Here is a 7289-nt window from a genome sequence, read left to right as displayed (position 1 = left end):
GGTCCAGTGGTTAAGAATCCACCTTCCAGGGCGGGAGACACAGTTTGAACCCTACTGGAGGAACTAAGATCCCACATGCTGCAGGACAGCTGAGCCCATGGGCTGCAACTAGAAAGAAGCCCCCGCACCACAACACGAGATCCCGCATGCCACAACTGAGACCCCAGGCAGCCAAATAAATACATGCTTTAAAAATAAGTAAATAAAATGGTACTTTAAAAATAAATAAATAAAATAGTGACAGTAATAGCTACCCACAGAATACAGTAATGATGAAGATTGAGATGATACATGTAATCCTCTTAGAAAAATGCTCAGCCCATATTAAGCACAATTAATTATTATTATATCACAGAACTTGGTAATTTTCTGAAAGCAGAGAGTCAGAGAGAGGGAAGAGACAAAGATGACTTCTAGGCTTCAAGCCTGGCAATGGTAGCCCCATTCATTATCAAGGAGAATACAGAAGATAAGATCATAAAAAGTGTCCCCAATTACGGATTCATTTTGAACATTTTATGATGAAGCATCTTTGGACAGATGAGTAGAGCTTTCCCCTGGGCGTCAGGCGCTCTTGGGAGAGCAGTCAGGGCCAGAGCCAGATGCAGACATCTTTAGTGAGTGCTTGAAGCCAGGGATGTGAGTGAGATCTTGTTTGTGAGGCACGCAGGAGAGAAGGAAAGGGTGGGCACTGAGCCACAGGAGATCCTCACTTAGGGGCTGGACAGAGAGTGAAGGGCTGTGATGAGGGCCCAGGAGAGAACAGACGAGGGGATCATGATACAGCACAGCACCGGGGCCTTGGGGAGCCTGTGATCGGGAACACAGATAAATGGTTAACCTCCATCCAAAGAACGACATGCCCCCCCTGCCCCCCCGAGAAAGAAAACCCTGAGGATCTGTGTGGGAGCCGAAAAGTGAAGTGTGTAGACTGTCGCTGGTAAAGCTGAAGAGAGTTTCCATCTGGTGCTTCAGTTTTGTCTATAAAGTAAGAGCAAGGCCACCTGCGGCCACATACAGGAAGTCAGTGCAGAAGTGGAGTTTAGGGTCAGCTAATGATGGCAGGGTGTGTCCCTTCTCAAAGGGGAAAAACAAGTCTCATCAAGGACTCAGCAGATATGCAATGAAAAGTATGAACTATAGTATTGCAAGAAAAAATTTTTTGGCCAGAGATTTTTCTTAGCAATTTTTCCAGTGTTCTGAATGTAGAAACAAGAGCCAGGATGGGGAATTTGAGATAAGATGTGGCATGCAAAATTTATTACATGGCTACTTTTATCATAAAACAAAGTATAAAATAACTAAATTGAGTCCTTTTCAAGATTTACCTGGGACTGGAGCATTGGCTTAGGATACAAAATACCTGTATTCAACTTCACATCCCTATTGTCTATTGAAAGGATTTTAATCCTTTAATAAAATCACTCATAACATACAATGGAAAGTATTTCCTAGAATTTTTTAAAACTAATGAGAAGGAAGCTTGAATATACTGATTAACATGTAAGCAAGTTATTGGAAAAGGAACGATTATTGTTTTAATATCCTCTCAGTTACTCTAAAAGATTCCAAAACTGATTGTATAACACGCTATATAAAGTAAGGCTTAGTCATAGAACCATCAGTCTCATACCTGGGTTTTCATGCTTACTATAAACGTTTGAAGGATTTCTTATCCTCCAGCTGAATGGCTTAAAACTCCCATAAAGCTCACTACACAGAATAAAAAACACATCTTAGATATAATTATTTCAAGTCATTTATACAGATAAATGCATTTCTGTTCACTTTCAGCATTCAGTAGTTTGTTGTAAATTGGAGTATTATAACTAGGAAATCATTTCAGGGATCATATTAAAGACACAATTTATTAAATACTTTAAACATTATCCACAAAACAACATTAGGGCATAAGAGTGACAGTAGAGATCTCTAATCAAAGAATCATTACTTCACCTCTTTTCAAGGATTTGGTTGTCTATACAAAAAAAAGTTTAAAAAATGGGTATACAAAAATTATGTTAAAGAAATGGGTCACTTCAACGATTTGTTGAAGTACAATGAATCAAACTGAGGCCAAAACCAAAAAAAGGAGACTGAAGATTAGTCATAGCAAGTGGATAAATGCAAGTAAGAGGTGCATTTTATAAGCAAACTTATAAGGCAACTTCTGCAAAATAAACTCTCAACAATGAATATGGAGAAGGCAATGGCAACCCACTCCAGTTCTCTTGCCTGGAAAGTTCCATGAATGGAGGGGCCTGGTAGGTTGAGGTCCGTGGAGTCGCTAGGAGTCCGACGCGACTGAGCGGCTTCACTTTCACTTTTCACTTTCATGCACTGGAGAAGGAAAGGGCAACCCACTCCAGGGCTCTTGCCTGGAGAATCCCAGGGACGGGGGAGCCCGGTGGGCTGCCGTCTATGGGGTCGCACAGAGTCGGACACGACTGAAGCGACTTAGCAGCAGCAGCAGCAACAGTGAATATTATGAAGAGCAGCCCCTGGGCACCAGTTTCAGACCCACATCTAACAGGTCTGGAAGCCACAGAGGGCTCTCCACCAGGGAGAACCCCAAAACTGAGCACCCCTTTAGGTCCCTTCTCTTCATTTCCTCCCTTCTTTGACTCTTTATCTGACAATAAGTCAGGTCAAATGAAAAACAGTGAAGGTTCACGTGGGTGAGTTCATAATAAGGCAGCAGAGGTGTTCTGTGTCTAGAAGAAGAAACAGAGGTCCTGAGAGCTAGACTGAGAAGATAATAAATCGGCTAGGAGTGGCGGGGGAAGACCCTTTCTCCTCAGCAACATGGTGTTTGCCTGTGTGGCGTGTGATGACTTCTGGAAGGCTTCTGGCTGGGACCATCTGCGTTAGATGTGGGTATAAACAATTTTCAGAATCATGTTCTAAGTGGATATCATATCACAAAATACCAGTGGCTCTTTAATAACTCATCACATATGCATCACCCCTACTCATCATATAGAGAGAAACTCCCTCTGATTTGACTACAGTGGAATATGAAACATGTCTTTTTTTATTCTATGAGAACCCATTTTTCTTTACTAGATTTTCTTACTAAAGGGAAATCAACACTTGTTTTTCTGAAACCTATACAACTGATCCTTTGTCAGTTCCTTACTGCTATTATTTGAATTTACAAAAGTTGCAATGCCTAGACAATTTAGGTTACAATGATATTTGGAGATGAGAGTGCTGACAATTCTTGGATATGTTTGAAAACCGGCAAATGTGTGGCTCTCAGCTACTTTCGCTACCTTATTTGATGCCTGCTCAACTAAACTGGGTGCTCCCGTTCTATTATTCCCTACTTCTATTATACAAACCATTAAATAAATTATTTAGCCGCTATTGTTCTGAGTTCTTGGATTTTTTTTTAACATCACAATTCTCTAGTTTCCAGTATGTTATTTCCTGTTATGAAAGGATTCAAAGTAGTTTGTTTTTTATTGTTGTTTTTCAAAGACAGGGAGGCGGGCCAGTGGTACGCGGGGATGTTTCGCAACGCTGCTTCCTTCCTACACACACACACACACACACACACACTCACAGGCCCTAGGTAAAGAATTGCCAAATCATCTGAAGTCTTCAAATCACCCTTTCTGGCTCTTCTTTCCTCCCTGGGAAGCACGTCCTGCCCTTGAATTGCACTGCGTCCTGAGTTCTCCCCCTTTCCTTACAGAGAGCCCGGCCTGGGTCACAGCTCCCCAGCTCCGGGGTGACAGTGGGCAGCTTCTCCCAGAACACACGCGCTGTCCAGCAAAGCTAAGGGAAGAGGCGGGCTGGCCCCTCCGCTGGCAGCCTCGGTCTTTCTGGGGCACCAGGCTTTCTCCTTCCTGCAAGTTACATCCTGTCTGTAGCCAGACTGGCCCAACAACAAGGCCGTATCTGTTAAAGGCAAACTTGCCCCAATACGTGTTGGAGAAGAGGGGTGTGGGGGAGGGGAGAGATACAATAGGAAAGCGAATCTTCAAAGAGTTAAAATCCAGCCTCTCAAAATTTCATAATACTCAGTCAAGTAAATCCTTTTTACTTTTTTTTTTTTACTGATATTTTGTTCTAGAAGATAACAATATTAGCATATTCTAGAAAAGAAAAACTTGACTTTAATAAAACATCATTAAATCAGAGATGCATGATTAAATGTTATTGACAAAAAATTATTTTGGAGTTACCTCATATACTTAGGTTTAATGAAGTCTTAAGTATATAGAATTATTTCATACACACATTAAGAAAATATGAAATAGGTGACTGGGTGGAGTTGAAAAAGATGCTCTCAAATATTTTATATTGTCCATGCCTTATATACATTGGGTTTTATGTGTTAGAGTGTTTGTTACACTATTCAGGATACAGTGGCTTTTTAAATAGAAATATAGTTGATTTACATTGTTGTATTAGTTTCAGGTATACAGCAAAGTGATTCAGTTATGAATATACATATATATTCTCTTTCAGCTTTTTTTCCTTTATAGGTTATTATAAACTATTGAGTATAGGTCCCTGTGCTATACAACAGGACCTTGTATAATACAGTGACTTTTACTAGGACTTGTGAAATGATTTTTTTCTAGCTTGTGGAATAATTTATTGTGGAACAGCTGAAAAGTTTCTCTAGTTTACTAATACTTCAAAGCATAATTTATTTTCTCAGGAAAAGAACTGGAAAGATTGGCCCCAAATTTAAAATGCCACTCTGGTAGTTTAGTATTCAAAAATGAGTAACTACATGGAGTTACCAGTGATGTTTTAAAATTTGTATTCTGGCTATATGTACAGGGTTGGGCTTTTTGGGGTGGGGTGGGGGGTTTTTTTTGGTTTGTTTTTTTGGGAAGACCACGGTAAGATACCAAAGTGATCTAAGAGTCTTCATTCCAAAATGTTTCCCCAAATAATTTCTGAACCATATGGCAGAAATTTGATACAGATAACTAAATTTGCTATCATGTTTCATTATTGTTCACAGTGAAACCAATGAGAGAACTAGGCTTTAGATACTAATTAATACATTAGAAATATGAACTTACATAGTCTTTTAGAGATACCACCTTTAAGTACTCTTATTCTTAAAAAAATAAAATAAAAAACAAAGATCATAGATGAAGGGAAGAAACAGATTGAGTGACACTAGATGCCGGCCAGACACTGGGCTAGACACTTCACATACTGTCATTCAACAGTATGATTAGATATGAAATTTTTTAAGCTGTGGAAATTTTCTTTTTCTAAACCTGTATAGCTCTTTCTATTTTATTGAACTAATAGTCTATTTACAATGTTATGTTAATTTCTGCTGTCAGTCAGTCAGTGAAGTTGCTCAGTCATGTCCAACTCTTTGTGATCCCATAACTGTAGCCTACCAGGCTCCTCCATCCATGGAATTTTCCAGGCAAGAGTACTAGAGTGGATTGCCATTTCCTTCTCCAGGGGATCTTCCTGACCCGGGGATCGAACCCAGGTCTCCCGCATTGCAGGCAGACGCTTTATCATCTGAGCTACCAGGGAAGCCCAATTTCTGCTGTACAGTGAAGTGATTCCATTACACACACACACACACACACACACACAAACATTCTTTTTTCATATTCTCTTTTATGGTTTTCCAGAGGATGTTGAATATAGTTCTCTGTGTTCTACAACAGGACCTTGTTGTTTATCCATCCTATGTATAATAGTTTGCATCTGTTAATCCCAAATGATCGGTCCATCTCTCCCCCATCCCCCCTGCTCTGGGCAACCACAAGTCTCTTCTCTATGTCTATGAGCCTGTTTCTGTTTGTAGATAAGTTCACTTGTGTCATAGTTTAGATTCCCCATGTAGGCGATATTATATGATATTTGTTTTTCTCTGTCTGACTTACTTTACTTAGTATGACAATCTCTAGGCCCCCATGGTGCTGCAAATGGCATTATTTCATTATTTTCTATGGCTGAATGATATTCCATTGTATATAAATACAAGGGAACAGTATATATTCCATATATTTGTATGGGTGTGTGTGTATATATATATATATATATATAGATATAAAACATTTGGGTTGCCTCCATGTCTTGGCTATTGCAAATAGTGCTGCAATGAACAATGAAGAGCATGCCTCCTTTTGAATTACAGTTTTGTCCACCTCTATGCCCCTGGAGTGGGACGGTGGGTCCTGTGTGAGCCAGCGTAACTCTTGACCCACATGTCATAATGCAGAGATTATTTGCTCTGCCCTATGCTCCTCTTGCACAAGATCTTCTCTTGTTCAAGTCCTATTTCTTGAATCATCCGCTGCCTCAGGCTTGATGCGGGGCAGTCTCTGAAGGTCTAGGCTAGTACTTCAACTTACCTTTCAAAATATTCCCAGTACAGGCCACACCTTCAGTTCCCAGGTACCCAGTGACTCACGCCCCTCTCCCAGCCTACTGAGTAGGCTATCAAAGCCTCCTTTATCTCTCTGGGTGGATACAGAGTCATTAAGCTTAAACATGCCCTTTGCCAATAGATTTGAGGGTTGGGTTTAGTTATTAACTCGGGGAGCCTCCACCCAGCTAACTATTCTAGGAAATAATTGGGTGAGTCAGGTGTTTTTATATTCATATTTCATATTTCAGCAAACCAGTAATCCCAGAGTACTGTGACTGAAGGCTGAATGTCCTGGAAATCTTGCCATCATGTCTCCATCATGACACAAACTCTGAGGATAACAGGAGAAAAGTGCATTGTCAACAGAACTATGTTTTATGGTTTTTTAAACAGCATTGCCTTATTTGTTATAAAGGGTCAATAAGTGTTTGTCCATGTCACCTTTGATGAGGCTGTGAGCTGTTCCATAAAGCACAGTGCAGCACCTTCACTGAGGGAGTGGGGGACGGGGACTGAGCGTCTGTGTTTAAGTGGGAATGCAACTCGAGAAGTGCTTCCTCTGCCTGGAAGACAAACAGCCCCGGGAGCATCTGCCCTCTTTCCACTCAGAGAAAAGCCTAGCCTCCTTGGTGTGTTTTCCTTGTGGAAGCCTGTGGCATGACTGTGCAGGCAAGACGGCTCTGGGACACGCCTTCCTCCAGCCGGGCACACACCCAACTCAGAGCAGGAGCTGGACGCCAGGAGGAGGAAGACAGCAGCAAGGCAGCACCTCTCCTTGGTCATCAGGGCAAACACGATCACTCACCTGCTTGGGACCTGAGGATGCTCGTAATGCACAGAACACCACGAACGGGACCTCACTTCTGAAATGTAAGGACATGAGGGAAGTTTAATCCTCTGCAGGAAAAACATTCTCCTG

This window comes from Odocoileus virginianus, chromosome 19 (genome assembly GCF_023699985.2).
Source record: "Odocoileus virginianus isolate 20LAN1187 ecotype Illinois chromosome 19, Ovbor_1.2, whole genome shotgun sequence".
NCBI classification, from domain to species: domain Eukaryota; kingdom Metazoa; phylum Chordata; class Mammalia; order Artiodactyla; family Cervidae; genus Odocoileus; species Odocoileus virginianus.
The sequence above is the reverse complement of the archived record's forward strand: the minus strand, read 5'-3'. Positions refer to the sequence as shown.